Raw genomic sequence first — 23,066 nt, 5'->3', positions numbered from 1 at the left:
TAACATTTTTTCAAACTATAGAAAGTTATAGACTCCTTTTGATGATAAATCAGCTATACAGATGGCCCCTTCTGACCTATTTAACATATTTCTGGCCAAAGAGTCCTTGATCTTGGGCTTTCTATACATACTCATAGACTCCTTCTGGTGCTTCATAAGCCATATAGATGTCCATATCTGACCTTTTGAACTTATTTGTGGTCAAAGTGTCCTCAAAAGTTTTCAAACTATAGAAAGTTAAAGAGTCCTTTTGATGATAAATCAGCTATACAGAGGTCCCCTTTTGACCTCCAGAACATATTTCTGGCCAAAGAGTCCTCGATCTTGGGCTTTCTATACATACTCATAGACTCCTTTTGATGCTTCATAAGCCATATAGATTTCCATATCTGACCTTTTGAACTTATTTGTCGTCAAAGTGTCCTTAAAAAAATTCAAACTATGTAAGTTATAGAATCCTTTTGATGATAAATCAGCTATACAGAGGTCCCCTTTTGACATCCTAAACATATTTCTGGCCAAAGAGTCCTTGATCTTGGGCTTTCTATACATACTCATAGACTCCTTCTGATGCTTCATAAGCCATATAGATGTCCATATCTGACCTTTTGAACTTATTTGTGGTCAAAGTGTCCTCAAAAGTTTTCAAACTATAGAAAGTTAAAGAGTCCTTTTGATGATAAATCAGCTATACAGAGGTCCCCTTTTGACCTCCAGAACATATTTCTGGCCAAAGAGTCCTCGATCTTGGGCTTTCTATACATACTCATAGACTCCTTTTGATGCTTCATAAGCCATATAGATTTCCATATCTGACCTTTTGAACTTATTTGTGGTCAAAGTGTCCTTAAAAAAATTCAAACTATGTAAGTTATAGAATCCTTTTGATGATAAATCAGCTATACAGAGGTCCCATTTTGACCTCCTGAACATATTTCTGGCAAAAGAGTCCTTGATCTTGGGCTTTCTATACATACTCATAGACTCCTTCTGGTGCTTCATAAGCCATAGAAATTTCCATATCTGACATTTTGAACTTATTTGTGGTCAAAGTGTCCTCAACATTTTTCAAACTATATAAAGTTATAGACTCCTTTTGATGATAAATCAGCTATACAGAGGTCCCCTTTTGACCTACTGAATATATTTCTGGCCAAAGAGTCTTCGATCTTGCGTTTTCTATACATACTCATAGACTCCTTCTGATGCTTCATAAGCCATATAGATGTCCATATCTGACCTTTTGAACTTATTTGTGGTCAAAGTGTCCTAACATTTTTTCAAACTATAGAAAGTTATAGACTCCTTTTGATGATAAATCAGCTATACAGAGGTCCCCTTTTGACATCCTAAACATATTTCCGGCCAAAGAGTCTTCGATCTTGCGTTTTCTATACATACTCATAGACTCCTTCTGATGCTTCATAAGCCATATAGATGTCCATATCTGACCTTTTGAACTTATTTGTGGTCAAAGTGTCCTAACATTTTTTCAAACTATAGAAAGTTATAGAATCCTTTTGATGATAAATCAGCCATACAGAGGTCCCATTTTGACCTCCTGAACATATTTCTGGCCAAAGAGTCCTTGATCTTGGGCTTTCTATGCATACTCATAGACGCCTTCTGATGCTTCATAAGCCATATAGATGTCCATATCTGACCTTTTGAACTTATTTGTGGTCAAAGTGTCCTCAAAATTTTTTAAACCATATAAAGTTATAGTCTCCTTCTGATGATAATTCAGCTATACAGAGGGCCCCTTTTGACCTATACTGAACATATTTCTGGCCAAAGAGCCCTAAAAGATTAACACTATACATTCAGACTGATATCTTCGGATGTTATATCATCCTGACAAAAGTCCATATTTGACCTACCGAATTTTTTTCTGACCAAGGAGTGAGTACTCGAAACTTGACCTTTTCATATATACTTGTTGACTCTTTCTGATGTTATGTCAGACATACAGAATTCCATATTTGACCCAAGGAACATATTTCTTGCCAAAGAGTCCTCGATCTTGGGCTTTCTATACATACTCATAGACTCCTTCTGATGCTTCATAAGCCATATAGATGTCCATATCTATCCTTTTGAACTTATTTGTGGTCAAAATGTCCTCAAAATTTTTCAAACTATATAAAGTTATAGACTCCTTCTGATAAAAAAGAGTCCTCAATCTTGAACTTTGCATTCTCACTCCTAGACTCCTTCTGATGGTTCATAAGCCACATATAGAATTCCATATTTGACCTACTGAACTTATTTCTGATCAAATGGTCCTCAAAAGGGTTTCTTATTATGTTAATTCAGCCATACAGAGGTTCCTATTTGAACTACTGAACACATTTTTGGCCAAAGAGTCTTTGAACATTAACTTTCTCTGCTTATTGACTTCTCTTAATAATACATTAGCCATACAAAAGTCCATATTTGACCTACTAATATATTTCTGGTCAAAGAGTCCCTGATCTTGACCTTTCTGTACATGCTCATTGACAGCTTCTGATGTTTCATCAGCCTGAAAGATGTCCATAATTGACCCATGGAAATTAATATTTCTGACCATAGAGTCCTCGATCTTGATCGTTCTATACATAATCATAGGCTTGTTCTAATGTTTCATCATTGAGACAGAAGTCAGTTATTGACCTACTGAACATATTTCTGGCAAAAGAATCATCAAAGTTTAACTTACTGTTCCTTCTCCTAGACTATTTTTGATTTTACATCCACCATACAGTAGTCCATATTTGACCAAGAGAACATATTTCTGGCCAAAAGAGTCGTCAAAAGGTATGTTTATATGCATTCTCATCGACAACTTTTGATGTTAAATCAACCATATTGTTAGTCCAAATTTGACCCATTGAACATATATCTGGCCAAAGAGACCTAGAACTTTAATTATCTATACATAATTACTATCTCCTGATTTTTCATCACCCAGGCTATTATCCATATTTGACAATTGAACATATTTCTGGCTGGAAGAGTCCTTGATCTTTCTATACGTACTCATAGACGCTTTCAGATAGTACTTCAGCCAAAAAATGATCCATAATTGACTACTAAACTCATTTCTGAGCGATGGGTTTATAATCTTGACTTCTCTATACATTGACTCCTTCTGATGTTACAATAGCAAAACATTATTGTATTGTATTGTATCAATATGACCTATTAAACATTTCTGACCAATGAATCTATGAACATTTTTCAATACATACTCAATGACTCCTGATTTTACAACAGCAATATAGTATTTCAAAATTTGATCAATTGAACATATTTCTGGCCAAAGAGACCTTGATCTTATTCTTTCTATACATACTCCTTCTGATGTTTCATCAGCCAGATAATTGTCCACAATTGACCTACTGAACATTTTTCTGCCCGAAGAGTCTATGAACTTGAACTTTCTATACATAATCATTTATAATCAAGTCTTCATTGACTTCTGATTCATCAGCCAGACAGCAGTCCATATTTGACCCACTAAACATATTTCTGGCAAAAGAGTCCTCGATCTTGAACCTTTTAAACATACTCATAGACTCTTTCTGGTGTTTCATCAGCCATGCAGTAGTTCTGATTTGACATAATGAACATATTTCTGACCGAAGAGTCCTCGATCTTGAACTTTCTATTCATACTTATACAGTCTTTCAGATAGTACATCGGCCAGACAATTGTAGATATTGACTATTGAAGTAAAAGAGTTCTCGATCTTGAACTTTCTATACATTCTCAGTGATGCCTTATTTTGTTTCTTTAGCCATACAGAAGTCCAGATTTGACATGTTGAACGTATTTCTGACTTGAAAATTTTGTACATGCTAATTGACTCTTTTTAGTGTTTCATCAGCCAGACAGTAGTCAATAATGGACCTACTGAAAATATTTCTGGTAAAAGAGTCCTCGATTTTGAACTTTCTATACATTCTCAGTGACGCCTTATTTTGTTTCTTTAGCCATAAAGTAGTTCAGATTTAACATGTTGAACATATTTCTGACTGAAGAGTCCTTGATCTTGAACTTTCTATTCACACTTATAGACTCCTTCAGATAGTACATCGGCCAGACAACTGTCCATAATGAATTTTTTTTTCTTTTTTTTTTCTGGCCAACGAGTCTATGTACTTGAACTTTCTATACATGCTCATTGACTCCTTTTAGTGCTTCATCAGCCAGAGAGTACTCCATAATTTACCTACTGAACATATTTCTAGTAAAAGAGTCCTCGATTTTGAACATTCTATACATGCTCATTGACTCCTTATGCTGTTTCTTTCTACACATAGTCGTTTACTCCATCTGATGTTACATCAGCCATAAAGAAGTGACATATTTGTGGCCAAATTCGATTTTTTTCAATCGGTCAAATATGGACTACTGCCTGCCTGGTTTGGCATTGCAAGAAGTCAGTCTATATTGTATAGTGAGTTAATGTTCACGGACTCTGGCCAGAAATATTTTCAGTAGGTCAAAAATAGACTACTGGCTGGTTAATATAACATCACAACAAGTCAATCTGTAGTCAAAAGTCAAAAGTTCAAGCAAGATAATGTTCAAGAACTCTTTGGCCAGAAATATGTTCAAAAGGTGACCTTTGTATAGCTGATTTATCATCAGAAAGAGTCTATAACTTTATATAGTTTAAAAACTTTTGATGACCAGAAATAAGTTCAAAAGGTCAGATATGGATATCTATATGGCTTATGTAACATTAGAAGGAGTCTATGAGTATGTATAGAAAGGTCAAGATCGAGAACTCTATGGCCATAAATATATTCCTTGGGTCAAATATGGACTTCTGTATGGCCGATTTAACATCAGAAGGAGTCTATGAGTTTCTAAGAGTAAAAAAAATGTTGAGGATTCTTTGGCCAAAAACATGTTAAATCAGTCAAATATGGCTACAGTCTGGCTGACATAACATCACGAGAAGTCTTTATGGTAGGAGAAATATAAATAGTAAGGTAAATGTTCAAGGTCTCTGGCCAGAAATATGTTCAGAAGGTCAAATATGGACTTCTGTATGGCTGATTTAACATCAGAAGGAGTCTATACATTTATGATAGACAAAATCCTTTAGAGAAGTCTTTGGTCAATTTTTTTTTTTCAATCAGTCAAATATGGACTACTGTCTGCCTGATTTTACATTACGAGAAGTCAGCGCCTATATGTATAGTGAGTTGATGTTCACGGACTCTGGCCAGAAATATGTTCAGTAGGTCAAAAATAGACTACTGGCTGGTTAATATAACATCACTACAAGTCAATCTGTAGTATAGCAAGATAATGTTCAAGAACTCTTTGGCCAGAAATATGTTCAGAAGGTCAGATATAGACATCTATATGGCTTATGAAGCATCAGAAGGAGTCTATGAGTATGTATAGAAAGCCCAAAATCGAGGACTCTTTGGCAAGAAATTTGTTCCTTGGGTCAAATATGGAATTCTGTATGTCTGACGTAACATCAGAAAGAGTCAACAATATGGAAAGGTCAAGTTTCGAGTACTCACTCCTTGGCCAGAAAAAAATTCGGTAGGGCAAATAGGGACTTTTGTCAGGATGATATAACATCCGAAGATATCAGTCTGAATGTATAGTGTTAATCTTTTAGGACTCTTTGGCCAAAAATATGTTCAGTAGGTCAAAAGGGGACCTCTGTATAGCTGATTTATCATCGGAAGGAGACTATAACTTTACATAGTTTGAAAAATTTTGAAGAAACTTTGACCAGAAATAAGTTCAAAAGGTCAGATATGGACATCTATATGGCTTATGAAGCATCAGAAGGAGTTGGACTATGAGTATGTATAAAAAGCCCAAGATCGAAGAGTCTTTGGCCAACAATAAGTTCTTTAGGTCAAATATGGACTTCTGTATGGCTGACGTAACATCAGAAAAAGTCAACGAGTATATATGTAAAGGTCAAGTTTCGAGTACTCCTTGGCCAAAAAAAAATTCAGTATGTCAAATATGGACTTTTGTCAGGATGATATAACATCCGCAGATATCAGTCTGAATGTATAGTGTTAATCATTTAGGACTCTTTGGCCAGAAATATGTACAGGAGGTCAAAAGGGGACCTCTGTATAGCTGATTTATCATCAAAAGGAGTCTATAACTTTCTATTGTTTGAAATATTTTGAGGACACTTTGACCACAAATAAGTTCAAAAGGTCAGATATGGACATCTATATGGCTTATGAAGCATCAGAAGGAATCTATGAGTATGTATAGAAAGCCCAAGATTGAGGACTCTTTGGCCAGAAACATGTTCAGTAGATAAAAAGGGGCCCTCTGTATAGCTGATTTATCATCAAAAGAAGTCTATAACTTTATATAGTTTGAATTTTTTTTAGGACACTTTGACCACAAATAAGTTCAAAAGGTCAGATATGGACATCTATATGGCTTATGAAGCACCAGAAGGAGTCTATGAGTATGTATAGAAATCCCAAGATCGAGGACTCTTTGGCCAGAAACATGTTCAGGAGGTCAAAAGGGGACCTCTATATAGCTGACTTATCATCAAAAGGAGTCTATAACTTTATATAGTTTGAATTTTTTTTAGGACACTATGACCACAAATAAGTTCAAAAGGTCAGATATGGACATCTATATGGCTTATGAAGCACCAGAAGGAGTCTATGAGTATGTATAGAAATCCCAAGATCGAGGACTCTTTGGCCAGAAACATGTTCAGGAGGTCAAAAGGGGACCTCTGTATAGCTGATTTATCATCAAAAGGAGTCTATAACTTTATATAGTTTGAAAAAATGTTAGGACACTTTGACCACAAATAAGTTCAAAAGGTCAGATATGGACATCTATATGGCTTATGAAGCATCAGAAGGAATCTATGAGTATGTATAGAAAGCATAAGATCAAGGATTCTTTGGCCAGAAAAATGTTGAGGAGGTCAAAAGGGGACCTCTGTATAGCTGACTTATCATCAAAAGGAGTCTATAACTTTATATAGTTTGAATTTTTTTTAGGAAACTTTGACCACAAATAAGTTCAAAAGGTCAGATATGGACATCTATATGGCTTATGAGGCATCAGAAGGAGTCTATGAGTATGTACAGAAAGCATAAGATCGAGGACTCTTTGGCCAGAAATATGTTCAGTAGTTCAAAAGGGGCCCTCTGTATAGCTGATTTATCATCAAAAGGAGTCTATAACTTTATATAGTTTGAAAAAATGTTAGGACACTTTGACCACAAATAAGTTCAAAAGGTCAGATATGGACATCTATATGGCTTATGAGGCATCGGAAGGAGTCTATGAGTATGTACAGAAAGCATAAGATCGAGGACTCTTTGGCCAGAAATATGTTCAGTAGGTCAAAAGGGGACCTCTGAATAGCTGATTTATCATCAGAAAGAGTCTATAACTTTATATGGTTTAAAAAATTTGATGACCAGAAATAAGTTCAAAAGGTCAGATATGGACATCTATATGGCTTATGATGCATCAGAAGGAGTCTATGAGTATGTATAGAAAGCCCCAAGATCAAGGACTCTTTGGCCAGAAAAATGTTCAGGAGGTCAAAAGGGGACCTCTGTATAGCTGACTTATCATCAAAAGGAGTCTATAACTTTATATAGTTTGAAATATTTTGAGGACACTTTGACCACAAATAAGTTCAAAAGGTCAGATATGGACATCTATATGGCTTATGAAGCATCAGAAGGAATCTATGAGTATGTATAGAAAGCCCAAGATTGAGGACTCTTTGGCCAGAAACATGTTCAGTAGATCAAAAGGGGCCCTCTGTATAGCTGATTTATCATTAAAAGAAGTCTATAACTTTATATAGTTTGAATTTTTTTTAGGACACTTTGACCACAAATAAGTTCAAAAGGTCAGATATGGACATCTATATGGCTCATGAAGCATCAGAAGAAGTCTATGAGTATGTATAGAAAGCCCCAAGATCAAGGACTCTTTGGCCAGAAATATGTTCAGTAGGTCAAAAGGGGACCTCTGTATAGCTGATTTATCATCAAAAGGAGTCTATAACTTTCTATAGTTTAAATTTTTTTCAGGACACTCTGACCACATATAAGTTCAAAAGGTCAGACATGGACATCTATATGGCTTATGAAGCACCAGAAGGAGTCTATGAGTATGTATAGAAATCCCAAGATCGAGGACTCTTTGGCCAGAAACATGTTCAGGAGATCAAAAGGGGACCTCTGTATAGCTGACTTATCATCAAAAGGAGTCTATAACTTTATATAGTTTGAATTTTTTTATGACACTTTGACCACAAATAAGTTCAAAAGGTCAGATATGGAAATCTATATGGCTTATGAAGCATCAGAAGGAATCTATGAGTATGTATAGAAAGCCCAAGATTGAGGACTCATTGGCCAGAAACATGTTCAGGAGATCAAAAGGGGACCTCTGTATAGCTGACTTATCATCAAAAGGAGTCTATAACTTTATATAGTTTGAATTTTTTTATGACACTTTGACCACAAATAAGTTCAAAAGGTCAGATATGGAAATCTATATGGCTTATGAAGCATCAGAAGGAATCTATGAGTATGTATAGAAAGCCCAAGATTGAGGACTCATTGGCCAGAAACATGTTCAGTAGATCAAAAGGGGCCCTCTGTATAGCTGATTTATCATCAAAAGAAGTCTATAACTTTATATAGTTTGAATTTTTTTAGGACACTTTGACCACAAATAAGTTCAAAAGGTCAGATATGGACATCTATATGGCTTATGAAGCATCAGAAGGAATCTATGAGTATGTATAGAAAGCATAAGATCAAGGACTCTTTGGCCAGAAACATGTTCAGGAGGTCAAAAGGGGACCTCTGTATAGCTGACTTATCATCAAAAGGAGTCTATAACTTTATATAGTTAAAAAAAATTTATGACACTTTGACCACAAATAAGTTCAAAAGGTGTAGATATGGACATCTATATGGCTTATGAAGCATCAGAAGGAGTCTATGAGTATGTATAGAAAGCCCCAAGATCAAGGACTCTTTGGCCAGAAATATGTTCAGTAGTTCAAAAGGGGACCTCTGTATAGCTGATTTATCATCAAAAGGAGTCTATAACTTTATATAGTTTGAAAAAATGTTAGGACACTTTGACCACAAATAAGTTCAAAAGGTCAGATATGGACATCTATATATGGCTTATGAGGCATCAGATAGAGTCTATGAGTGTGTATAGAAAGCATAAGATCGAGGACTCTTTGGCCAGAAATATGTTCAGTAGTTCAAAAGGGGCCCTCTGTATAGCTGATTTATCATCAAAAGGAGTCTATAACTTTATATAGTTTGAATTTTTTTTATGACACTTTGACCACAAATGAGTTCAAAATGTCAGATATGGACATCTATATGGCTTATGAAGCACCAGAAGGAGTCTATGAGTATGTATAGAAATCCCAATATCGAGGACTCTTTGGTCAGAAACATGTTCAGGAGGTCAAAAGGGGACCTCTGTATAGCTGACTTATCATCAAAAGGAGTCTATGATTTTATATAGTTTGAATTTTTTTATGACACTTTGACCACAAATAAGTTCAAAAGGTCAGATATGGACATCTATATGGCTTATGAAGCATCAGAAGGAATCTATGAGTATGTATAGAAAGCCCCAAGAACAAGGACTCTTTGGCCAGAAATATGTTCAGTAGGTCAAAAGGGGACCTCTGTACAGCTGATTTATCATCAAAAGGAGTCTATAACTTTATATAGTTTGAATTTTTTTTAGGAAACTTTGACCACAAATAAGTTCAAAAGGTCAGATATGGACATCTATATGGCTTATGAAGCACCAGAAGGAGTCTATGAGTATGTATAGAAAGCCCAAGATTGAGGACTCTTTGGCCAGAAACATGTTCAGTAGTTCAAAAGGAGCCCTCTGTATAGCTGATTTATCATCAAAAGGAGTCTATAACTTTATATAGTTTGAATTTTTTTATGATCTTTGACCACAAATAAGTTCAAAAGGTCAGATATGGACATCTATATGGCTTATGAAGCACCAGAAGGAGTATATGAGTATGTATAGAAAGCCCAATATCAAGGACTCTTTGGCCAGAAATATGTTCAGTAGGTCAAAAGGGGACCTCTGAATAGCTGATTTATCATCAGAAAGAGTCTATAACTTTACATAGTTTAAAAAATTTGATGACCAGAAATAAGTTCAAAAGGTCAGATATGGAAATCTATATGGCTTATGAAGCATCAGAAGGAGTCTATGAGTATGTATAGAAAGCCCAAGATTGAGGACTCTTTGGCCTGAAATAAGTACAGGAGGTCAAAAGGGGACCTCTGTATAGCTGATTTATCATCAAAAGGAGTCAATAACTTTATATAGTTTGAATTTTTTTTAGGACACTTTGACCACAAATAAGTTCAAAAGGTCAGATATGGACATCTATATGGCTTATGAAGCATCAGAAGGAATCTATGAGTATGTATAGAAAGCCCAAGATTGAGGACTCTTTGGCCAGATACATGTTCAGTAGATCAAAAGGGGCCCTCTGTATAGCTGATTTATCATCAAAAGAAGTCTATAACTTTATATAGTTTGACATTTTTTTAGGACACTTTGACCACAAATAAGTTCAAAAGGTCAGATATGGACATCTATATGGCTTATGAAGCATCAGAAGGAGTCTATGAGTATGTATAGAAAGCATAAGATCAAGGACTCTTTGGCCAGAAACATGTTCAGGAGGTCAGAAGGGGACCTCTGTATAGCTGACTTATCATCAAAAGGAGTCTATAACTTTATATAGTTAAAAAAAATTTATGACACTTTGACCACAAATAAGTTCAAAAGGTCAGATATGGACATCTATATGGCTTATGAAGCATCAGAAGGAATCTATGAGTATGTATAGAAAGCATAAGATCAAGGACTCTTTGGCCAGAAACATGTTCAGGAGGTCAAAAGGGGACCTCTGTATAGCTGACTTATCATCAAAAGGAGTCTATGATTTTATATAGTTTGAATTTTTTTATGACACTTTGACCACAAATAAGTTCAAAAGGTCAGATATGGACATCTATATGGCTTATGAAGCATCAGAAGGAATCTATGAGTATGTATAGAAAGCCCCAAGAACAAAGACTCTTTGGCCAGAAATATGTTCAGTAGGTCAAAAGGGGACCTCTGTACAGCTGATTTATCATCAAAAGGAGTCTATAACTTTATATAGTTTGAATTTTTTTTAGGAAACTTTGACCACAAATAAGTTCAAAAGGTCAGATATGGACATCTATATGGCTTATGAGGCATCAGAAGGAGTCTATGAGTATGTATAGACAGCATAAGATCGAGGACTCTTTGGCCAGGAATATGTTCAGTAGTTCAAAAGGGGCCCTCTGTATAGCTGATTTATCATCAAAAATTCTATAACTTTCTATAGTTTGAAAAAATGTTAGGACACTTTGACCACAAATAAGTTCAAAAGGTCAGATATGGACATCTATATGGCTTATGAAGCACCAGAAGGAGTTTATGAGTATGTATTGAAATCCCAAGATCGAGGACTATTTGGCCAGAAACATGTTCTGGAGGTCAAAAGGGGACCTCTGTATAGCTGACTTATCATCAAAAGGAGTCTATAACTTTATATAGTTTGAATTTTTGAATGACACTTTGACCACAAATAAGTTCAAAAGGTCAGATATGGACATCTATATGGCTTATGAAGCACCAGAAGGAGTCTATGAGTATGTATAGAAATCCCAATATCGAGGACTCTTTGGCCAGAAATATGTTCAGTAGGTCAAAAGGGGACCTCTGAATAGCTGATTTATCATCAGAAAGAGTCTATAACTTTATATAGTTTAAAAAATTTGATGACCAGAAATAAGTTCAAAAGGTCAGATATGGACATCTATATGGCTTATGAAGCATCAGAAGGAGTCTATGAGTATGTATAGAAAGCCCAAGATCGAGGACTCTTTGGCCTGAAATAAGTACAGGAGGTCAAAAGGGGACCTCTGTATAGCTGATTTAACATCAAAAGGAGTCTATAACTTTATATAGTTTGAATTTTTTTTATGACACTTTGACCACAAATAAGTTCAAAAGGTCAGATATGGACATCTATATGGCTTATGAAGCACCAGAAGGAGTCTTTGAGTATGTATAGAAAGCCCAAGATTGAGGACTCTTTGGCCAGAAACATGTTCAGTAGTTCAAAAGGAGCCCTCTGTATAGCTGATTTATCATCAAAAGGAGTCTATAACTTTATATAGTTTGAATTTTTTTATGACACTTTGACCACAAATAAGTTCAAAAGGTCAGATATGGACATCTATATGGCTTATGAAGCACCAGAAGGAGTATATGAGTATGTATAGAAATCCCAATATCAAGGACTCTTTGGCCAGAAATATGTTCAGTAGGTCAAAAGGGGACCTCTGAATAGCTGATTTATCATCAGAAAGAGTCTATAACTTTACATAGTTTAAAAAATTTGATGACCAGAAATAAGTTCAAAAGGTCAGATATGGACATCTATATGGCTTATGAAGCATCAGAAGGAGTCTATGAGTATGTATAGAAAGCCCAAGATTGAGGACTCTTTGGCCTGAAATAAGTACAGGAGGTCAAAAGGGGACCTCTGTATAGCTGATTTATCATCAAAAGGAGTCTATAACTTTATATAGTTTGAATTTTTTTTATGACACTTTGACCACACATAAGTTCAAAAGGTCAGATATGGACATCTATATGGCTTATGAAGCACCAGAAGGAGTCTATGAGTATGTATAGAAATCCCAATATCGAGGACTCTTTGGCCAGAAATATGTTCAGTAGGTCAAAAGGGGACCTCTGAATAGCTGATTTATCATCAGAAGGAGTCTATAACTTTATATAGTTTAAAAAATTTGATGACAAGAAATAAGTTCAAAAGGTCAGATATGGACATCTATATGGCTTATGAAGCATCAGAAGGAATCTATAAGTATGTATAGAAAGCCCAAGATTGAGGACTCATTGGCCAGAAACATGTTCAGTAGATCAAAAGGGGCCCTCTCTATAGCTGATTTATCATCAAAAGAAGTCTATAACTTTATATAGTTTGAATTTTTTTAGGACACTTTGACCACAAATAAGTTCAAAAGGTCAGATATGGACATCTATATGGCTTATGAAGCATCAGAAGGAATCTATGAGTATGTATAGAAAGCATAAGATCAAGGACTCTTTGGCCAGAAACATGTTCAGGAGGTCAAAAGGGGACCTCTGTATAGCTGACTTATCATCAAAAGGAGTCTATAACTTTATATAGTTAAAAAAAATGTATGACACTTTGACCACAAATAAGTTCAAAAGGTCAGATATGGACATCTATATGGCTTATGAAGCATCAGAAGGAGTCTATGAGTATGTATAGAAAGCCCCAAGATCAAGGACTCTTTGGCCAGAAATATGTTCAGTAGGTCAAAAGGGGACCTCTGTATAGCTGATTTTTCATCAAAAGGAGTCTATAACTTTATATAGTTTGAATTTTTTTTAGGACACTTTGACCACAAATAAGTTCAAAAGGTCAGATATGGACATCTATATGGCTTATGAAGCATCAGAAGGAATCTATGAGTATGTATAGAAAGCCCAGGATTGAGGACTCTTTGGCCAGATACATGTTCAGTAGATCAAAAGGGGCCCTCTGTATAGCTGATTTATCATCAAAAGAAGTCTATAACTTTATATAGTTTGACATTTTTTTAGGACACTTTGACCACAAATAAGTTCAAAAGGTCAGATATGGACATCTATATGGCTTATGAAGCATCAGAAGGAATCTATGAGTATGTATAGAAAGCATAAGATCAAGGACTCTTTGGCCAGAAACATGTTCAGGAGGTCAAAAGGGGACCTCTGTATAGCTGACTTATCATCAAAAGGAGTCTATAACTTTATATAGTTAAAAAAAATTTATGACACTTTGACCACAAATAAGTTCAAAAGGTCAGATATGGACATCTATATGGCTTATGAAGCATCAGAAGGAATCTATGAGTATGTATAGAAAGCATAAGATCAAGGACTCTTTGGCCAGAAACATGTTCAGGAGGTCAAAAGGGGACCTCTGTATAGCTGACTTATCATCAAAAGGAGTCTATAACTTTATATAGTTAAAAAAAATGTATGACACTTTGACCACAAATAAGTTCAAAAGGTCAGATATGGACATCTATATGGCTTATGAAGCATCAGAAGGAGTCTATGAGTATGTATAGAAAGCCCCAAGATCAAGGACTCTTTGGCCAGAAATATGTTCAGTAGGTCAAAAGGGGACCTCTGTATAGCTGATTTATCATCAAAAGGAGTCTATAACTTTATATAGTTTGAATTTTTTTTAGGACACTTTGACCACAAATAAGTTCAAAAGGTCAGATATGGACATCTATATGGCTTATGAAGCATCAGAAGGAATCTATGAGTATGTATAGAAAGCCCAAGATTGAGGACTCTTTGGCCAGATACATGTTCAGTAGATCAAAAGGGGCCCTCTGTATAGCTGATTTATCATCAAAAGAAGTCTATAACTTTATATAGTTTGACATTTTTTTAGGACACTTTGACCACAAATAAGTTCAAAAGGTCAGATATGGACATCTATATGGCTTATGAAGCATCAGAAGGAATCTATGAGTATGTATAGAAAGCATAAGATCAAGGACTCTTTGGCCAGAAACATGTTCAGGAGGTCAAAAGGGGACCTCTGTATAGCTGACTTATCATCAAAAGGAGTCTATAACTTTATATAGTTAAAAAAAATTTATGACACTTTGACCACAAATAAGTTCAAAAGGTCAGATATGGACATCTATATGGCTTATGAAGCATCAGAAGGAGTCTATGAGTATGTATAGAAAGCCCCAAGATCAAGGACTCTTTGGCCAGAAATATGTTCAGTAGTTCAAAAGGGGACCTCTGTATAGCTGATTTATCATCAAAAGGAGTCTATAACTGTATATAGTTTGAAAAAATGTTAGGACACTTTGACCACAAATAAGTTCAAAAGGTCAGATATGGACATCTATATGGCTTATGAAGCATCAGAAGGAATCTATGAGTATGTATAGAAAGCCCCAAGAACAAGGACTCTTTGGCCAGAAATATGTTCAGTAGGTCAAAAGGGGACCTCTGTATAGCTGATTTATCATCAAAAGGAGTCTATAACTTTATAAAGTTTGAATTTTTTTTAGGAAACTTTGACCACAAATAAGTTCAAAAGGTCAGATATGGACATCTATATGGCTTATGAGGCATCAGAAGGAGTCTATGAGTATGTATAGACAGCATAAGATCGAGGACTCTTTGGCCAGGAATATGTTCAGTAGTTCAAAAGGGGCCCTCTGTATAGCTGATTTATCATCAAAAGGATTCTATAACTTTCTATAGTTTGAAAAAATGTTAGGACACTTTGACCACAAATAAGTTCAAAAGGTCAGATATGGACATCTATATGGCTTATGAGGCATCGGAAGGAGTCTATGAGTATGTATACAAAGCATAAGATCGAGGACTCTTTGGCCAGAAATATGTTCAGTAGTTCAAAAGGGGCCCTCTGTATAGCTGATTTATCATCAAAAGGAGTCTATAACTTTATTTAGTTTGAATTTTTGTATGACACTTTGACCACAAATAAGTTCAAAAGGTCAGATATGGACATCTATATGGCTTATGAAGCACCAGAAGGAGTCTATGAGTATGTATAGAAAGCCCAAGATTGAGGACTCTTTGGCCAGAAACATGTTCAGTAGATCAAAAGGGGCCCTCTGTATAGCTGATTTATCATCAAAAGGAGTCTATAACTTTATATAGTTTGAATTTTTTTTATGACACTTTGACCACAAATAAGTTCAGAAGGTCAGATGGACATCTATATGGCTTATGAAGCACCAGGAGTCTATGAGTATGTATAGAAATCCCAATATCGAGGACTCTTTGGCCAGAAATATGTTCAGTAGGTCAAAAGGGGACCTCTGAATAGCTGATTTATCATCAGAAAGAGTCTATAACTTTATATAGTTTAAAAAATTTGATGACCAGAAATAAGTTCAAAAGGTCAGATATGGACATCTATATGGCTTATGAAGCATCAGAAGGAGTCTATGAGTATGTATAGAAAGCCCCAAGATCAAGGACTCTTTGGCCAGAAATATTTTCAGTAGGTCAAAAGGGGACCTCTGTATAGCTGATTTATCATCAAAAGGAGTCTATAACTTTCTATAGTTTGAATTTTTTTTTAGGACACTTTGACCACAAATAAGTTCAAAAGGTCAGATATGGACATCTATATGGCTTATGAAGCATCAGAAGGAATCTATGAGTATGTATAGAAAGCCCAAGATTGAGGACTCTTTGCACACAAAAACACACACATACCATCTCTTTAATGAACATGGGAATGGTTAAGTTCTAGTGTGCAATGCAATGTGCAATGCAATGCAAAAAGTGCATAACCTATATGTTTTTCTTCAGTGCACAACGTTAGATCGTTTGTGCAATAAAATGCAATGCAATGCAATTGCAACAACACACGTTATCTCTTTAATGAACATGGGAATGATTTAGTAGTCTGGTATGCAATGCAATGCGACAAGTTCATAACCTATTATGTTATTCTTCAGTGCACAACGTTAGATCGTTAGTGCAATGCAATGCAACAACACACATACCATCTCTTTAATGAACATGGGAATGGTTAAGTTCTAGTGTGCAATGCAATGCAATGCAAAAAGTGCATAACCTATATGTTATTCTTCAGTGCACAAAGTTAGATCGTTAGTGCAATGCAATGCAATGCAATGCAATGTAGTACAAGGCATTGCAAATCAATGCAATGCATTGCAATGCACCAACAAACGTTATCTCTTTAATGAACATGGGAATGATTTAGGTCTGGTGTGCAATGAAATGCAAAAAGTGCATAACCTATATGTTATTCTTTCGTGTACAAAGTTAGATCGTTAGTGCAATGCAATGCAATGCAATGCAATGCAATGCAGTGCAAAGCAATGCAATGCAATGCAATGCAATGCAATGCAACAACACACATATCATCTCTATAATGACCTTGGGAATGATTTTGTTCTGGTGTGCAATGCAATGCGAAAAGAGCATAAACTATATGTTATCCTTCAGTGCACAACGTTATCGTTAGTGCAATGCAATGCAGTGCAAAGCAATGTAATGCAATGCAATGCGATGCAATGCAATGCAATGCAATGCAATGCAATGCAATGCAATGCAATGCAATGCAATGCAATGCAATGCAAAGCAAAGCAATGCAAAGCAATGCAAAGCAATGCAAAGCAAAGCAAAGCAATGCAAAGCAATGCAAAGCAATACAATACAATGCAATGCAACAACGCACGTTATGTCTTTAATGAACATGGGAATGATTTAGTTCTGGTGTGCAATGCAATACAAAACGTGCAAAACCTATATGTTATTCTTCAGTGCACAACGTTAGATCGTTAGTGCAATGCAATGCAAAGCAATGCAAATAAATGCAATGCAATGCAATGCAATGCAATGCAACAACACACGTTATGATTTTAATCAACATGGTAATGAGGTAGTTCTGGTGTGCAATGCAATGCAAAAAGTGCATAACATGTTATTCTTCAGTGCACAACGTTAGATCGTTAGTGCAATGCAATGCAATGCAGTGCAAAGCAATGCAAATCAATGCAATGCAATACAATGCAATGCAACAACACACGTTATGTCTTTAATAAACATGGGAATGATTTAGTTCTGGTGTGCAATGCAATGCAATACGTGCATAACCTATATGTTATTCTTCAGTGCACAACGTTAGATCGTTAGAGCAATGCAATGCAATGCAATGCAATGCAGTGCAAAGCAATGCAAATAAATGCAATGCAATGCAATGCAACAACACACGTTATGCTTTTAATCAACATGGGAATGAGGTAGTTCTGGTGTGCAATGCAATGCAAAAAGTGCATAACATATGTTATTCTTCAGTGCACAACGTTAGATCGTTAGTGCAATGCAATGCAATGCAGTGAAAAGCAATGCAATGCAACAACACACGTTATGTCTTTAATGAACATGAGAATGATTTAGTTCTGGTATGCAATGCAATGCAATACGTGCACAACATTAGATCGTTAGTGCAATGCAAAGCAATGCAAAGCAATGCAAAGCAATGCAAAGCAATGCAAAGCAATGCAATGCAGTGCAAAGCAATGCAAATCAATGCAATGCAATAAATGCAATGCACACGTTATGCCTTTAATCAACATGGGAATGAGGTAGTTCTGGTGTGCTTTGCATTGCATTGCTTTGCACTGCATTGCATTGCACTAACGATCTAACGTTGTGCACTGAAGAATAACATATGTTATGCACTTTTTGCATTGCATTGCACACCAGAACTACCTCATTCCCATGTTGATTAAAGACATAACGTTTGTTGTTGCATTGCATTGCTTTTATTTGCATTGCTTTGCACTGCATTGCATTGCATTGCATTGCATTGCATTACATTGCTCTAACGATCTAACGTTGTGTACTGATGAATAACATATAGGTTATGCACTTGTCGCATTGCATTGCACACCAGAACTACCTCATTCCAATGTTCATTAAAGACATAACGTGTGTTGTTGTATTGCATTGCATTGCATTGATTTGCAATGCTTTGCAATGCTTTGCAAAGCTTTGCAATGCTTTGCAATGCTTTGCAATGCTTTGCAATGCTTTGCACTGCATTGCACTGCATTGCATTGCATTGCATTGCATTGCATTGCACTAACGACCTAACGTTGTGCATTGAGGTTATGCACTTTTCACATTGCATTGCATTTTCACACCAGAACTACCTCATTCCCATGTTGATTAAAGACATAACGTGTGTTGTTGCATTGCATTGCATTGCATTGCATTGCATTGCATTGCATTGCACTAACGATCTAACGTTGTGCACTGAAAAATAACATATAGGTTATGCACTTTTTGCATTGCATTGCACACCAGAACTAAATCATTCTCATGTTCATTAAAGACAAAACGTGTGTTGTTGCATTGCATTGTATTGCATTGCATTGCTTTGCATTGCTTTGCATTGCTTTGCATTGCTTTGCACTGCATTGCATTGCACTAACGATCTAACGTTGTGCACTGAAGAATAACATATGTTATGCACTTTTTGCATTATTGCACACCAGAACTTCCCCATTCCCATGTTGATTAAAGACATAACGTGTGTTGTTGCATTGCATTGCTTTTATTAGCATTGCTTTGCACTGCATTGCATTGCATTGCATGGCATTGCATTGCATTGCATTGCATTGCATTGCATTGCATTGCATTGCATTGCATTGCATTGCTCTAACGATCTAACGTTGTGTACTGATGAATAACATATAGGTTATGCACTTTTCACATTGCATTGCATTTGCACACCAGAACTACCTCATTCCCATGTTGATTGAAGACATAACGTGTGTTGTTGCATTGCATTGCATTGCACTAACGATCTAACGTTATGCACTGAAGAATAACATATAAGTTATGCACTTTTTGCATTGCATTGCACACCAGAACTAAATCATTCCCATGTTCATTAAAGACAAAACGTGTGTTGTTGCATTGCATTGTATTGTATTGCATTGCATTGCTTTGCACTGCATTGCATTGCATTGCATTGCATTGCATTGCATTGCTTTGCTTTGCACTGCATTGCATTGCATTGCATTGCTTTGCACTGCATTGCACTAACGATCTAACGTTGTGCACGTATTGCATTGCATTGCACACCAGAACTAAATCATTCCCATGTTCATTAAAGACATAACGTGTGTTGTTGCATTGCATTGCATTGCAATGTATTGCATTGCATTGCATTGCATTGCATTGCATTGCTTTGCATTGCTTTGCATTGCTTTGCATTGCTTTGCATTGCTTTGCATTGCTTTTGCATTGCTTTTGCATTGCTTTGCACTGCTTTGCACTGCTTTGCACTAACGATCTAACGATCTAACGTTGTGCACTGAAGAATAACACATAGGTTATGCACTTTTTGCATTGCATTGCACACCAGAACTACCTCATTCCCATGTTGATTAAAGACATAACGTGTGTTGTTGCATTGCATTGTATTGCATTGCATTGCATTGCATTGCTTTTATTTGCATTGCTTTGCACTGCATTGCATTGCATTGCATTGCACTAACGATCTAACGTTGTGCACTGAAGAATAACATATAAGTTATGCACTTTTTGCATTGCATTGCACACCAGAACTAAATCATTCCCATGTTCATTAAAGACAAAACGTGTGTTGTTGCATTGCATTGCATTGCATTGTATTGCATTGCATTGATTTGCATTGATTTGCATTGCTTTGCATTGCTTTGCATTGCTTTGCACTGCTTTGCACTGCTTTGCACTGCATTGCATTGCATTGCATTGCACTAACGATCTAACGTTGTGCACGTATTGCATTGCATTGCACACCAGAACTAAATCATTCCCATGTTCATTAAAGACATAACGTGTGTTGTTGCATTGCTTTGCATTGCTTTGCATTGCTTTGCATTGCTTTGCACTGCTTTGCACTGCATTGCACTAACGATCTAACGTTGTGCACTGAAGAATAACATATAGGTTATGCACTTTTTGCTTTGCCTTGCACACCAGAACTACCTCATTCCCATGTTGATTAAAGACATAACGTGTGTTGTTGCATTGCATTGTATTGCATTGCATTGCTTTTATTTGCATTGCATTGCATTGCATTGCACTAACGATCTAACGTTGTGTACTGAAGAATAACACATAGGTTATGCACTTTTTGCATTGCATTGCACACCAAAACTACCTCATTCCCATGTTGATTAAAGACATAACGTGTGTTGTTGCATTGCATTGCTTTTATTTGCATTGCTTTGCTTTGCACTGCATTGCATTGCATTGCATTGCATTGCTCTAACGATCTAACGTTGTGTACTGATGAATAACATATAGGTTATGCACTTTTCGCATTGCATTGCACACCAAAACTACCTCATTCCCATGTTGATTAAAGACATAAAGTGTGTTGTTGCATTGCATTGCTTTTATTTGCATTGCTTTGCACTGCATTGCATTGCATTGCATTGCTTTGCACTGCATTGCACTAACGATCTAACGTTGTGCACGTATTGCATTGCACACCAGAACTAAATCATTCCCATGTTCATTAAAGACATAACGTGTGTTGTTGCATTGCATTGCATTGCAATGTATTGCATTGCATTGCATTGCATTGCATTGCATTGCTTTGCATTGCTTTGCATTGCTTTGCATTGCTTTGCACTGCTTTGCACTGCATTGCACTAACGATCTAACGATCTAACGTTGTGCACTGAAGAATAACACATAGGTTATGCACTTTTTGCATTGCATTGCACACCAGAACTACCTCATTCCCATGTTGATTAAAGACATAACGTGTGTTGTTGCATTGCATTGTATTGCATTGCATTGCATTGCTTTTATTTGCATTGCTTTGCACTGCATTGCATTGCATTGCATTGCACTAACGATCTAACGTTGTGCACTGAAGAATAACATATAAGTTATGCACTTTTTGCATTGCATTGCACACCAGAACTAAATCATTCCCATGTTCATTAAAGACAAAACGTGTGTTGTTGCATTGCATTGCATTGCATTGTATTGCATTGCATTGATTTGCATTGATTTGCATTGCTTTGCATTGCTTTGCATTGCTTTGCACTGCTTTGCACTGCTTTGCACTGCATTGCATTGCATTGCATTGCACTAACGATCTAACGTTGTGCACGTATTGCATTGCATTGCACACCAGAACTAAATCAATCCCATGTTCATTAAAGACAAAACGTGTGTTGTTGCATTGCATTGCATTGCATTGCATTGTATTGCATTGCATTGATTTGCATTGCTTTGCACTGCTTTGCACTGCATTGCATTGCATTGCATTGCACTAACGATCTAACGTTGTGCACGTATTGCATTGCATTGCACACCAGAACTAAATCATTCCCATGTTCATTAAAGACATAACGTGTGTTGTTGCATTGCATTGCATTGCATTGCATTGCATTGCATTGCATTGCTTTGCATTGCTTTGCATTGCTTTGCATTGCTTTGCATTGCTTTGCATTGCGTTGCACTGCTTTGCACTGCTTTGCACTGCTTTGCACTGCTTTGCACTGCATTGCACTAACGATCTAACGTTGTGCACTGAAGAATAACATATAGGTTATGCACTTTTTGCTTTGCATTGCACACCAGAACTACCTCATTCCCATGTTGATTAAAGACATAACGTGTGTTGTTGCATTGCATTGTATTGCATTGCATTGCTTTTATTTGCATTGCTTTGCACTGCATTGCATTGCATTGCATTGCATTGCACTAACGATCTAACGTTGTGTACTGAAGAATAACACATAGGTTATGCACTTTTTGCATTGCATTGCACACCAAAACTACCTCATTCCCATGTTGATTAAAGACATAACGTGTGTTGTTGCATTGCATTGCTTTTATTTGCATTGCTTTGCTTTGCACTGCATTGCATTGCATTGCATTGCTCTAACGATCTAACGTTGTGTACTGATGAATAACATATAGGTTATGCACTTTTCGCATTGCATTGCACACCAGAACTACCTCATTCCCATGTTGATTAAAGACATAAAGTGTGTTGTTGCATTGCATTGCATTGATTTGCAATGCTTTGCAATGCTTTGCAATGCTTTGCATTGCATTGCACTAACGATCTAACGTTGTGCACTGAGGTTATGCACTTTTCACATTGCATTGCATTTGCACACCAGAACTACCTCATTCGCATGTTGATTATAGACATAACGTGTGTTTTTGCATTGCATTGCATTGCACTGCACTGCATTGCATTGCATTGCATTGCATTGCATTGCACTAACGATCTAACGTTGTGCACGTATTGCCATGCATTGCGCACCAGAACTAAATCATTCCCATGTTCAATAAAGACATAACGTGTGTTGTTG

This window comes from Rutilus rutilus (assembly GCF_951802725.1).
Source record: "Rutilus rutilus genome assembly, chromosome: 9".
In the NCBI taxonomy this organism is placed as follows: Eukaryota; Metazoa; Chordata; class Actinopteri; order Cypriniformes; family Leuciscidae; genus Rutilus; species Rutilus rutilus.
This window is presented reverse-complemented; position numbering follows the sequence as displayed.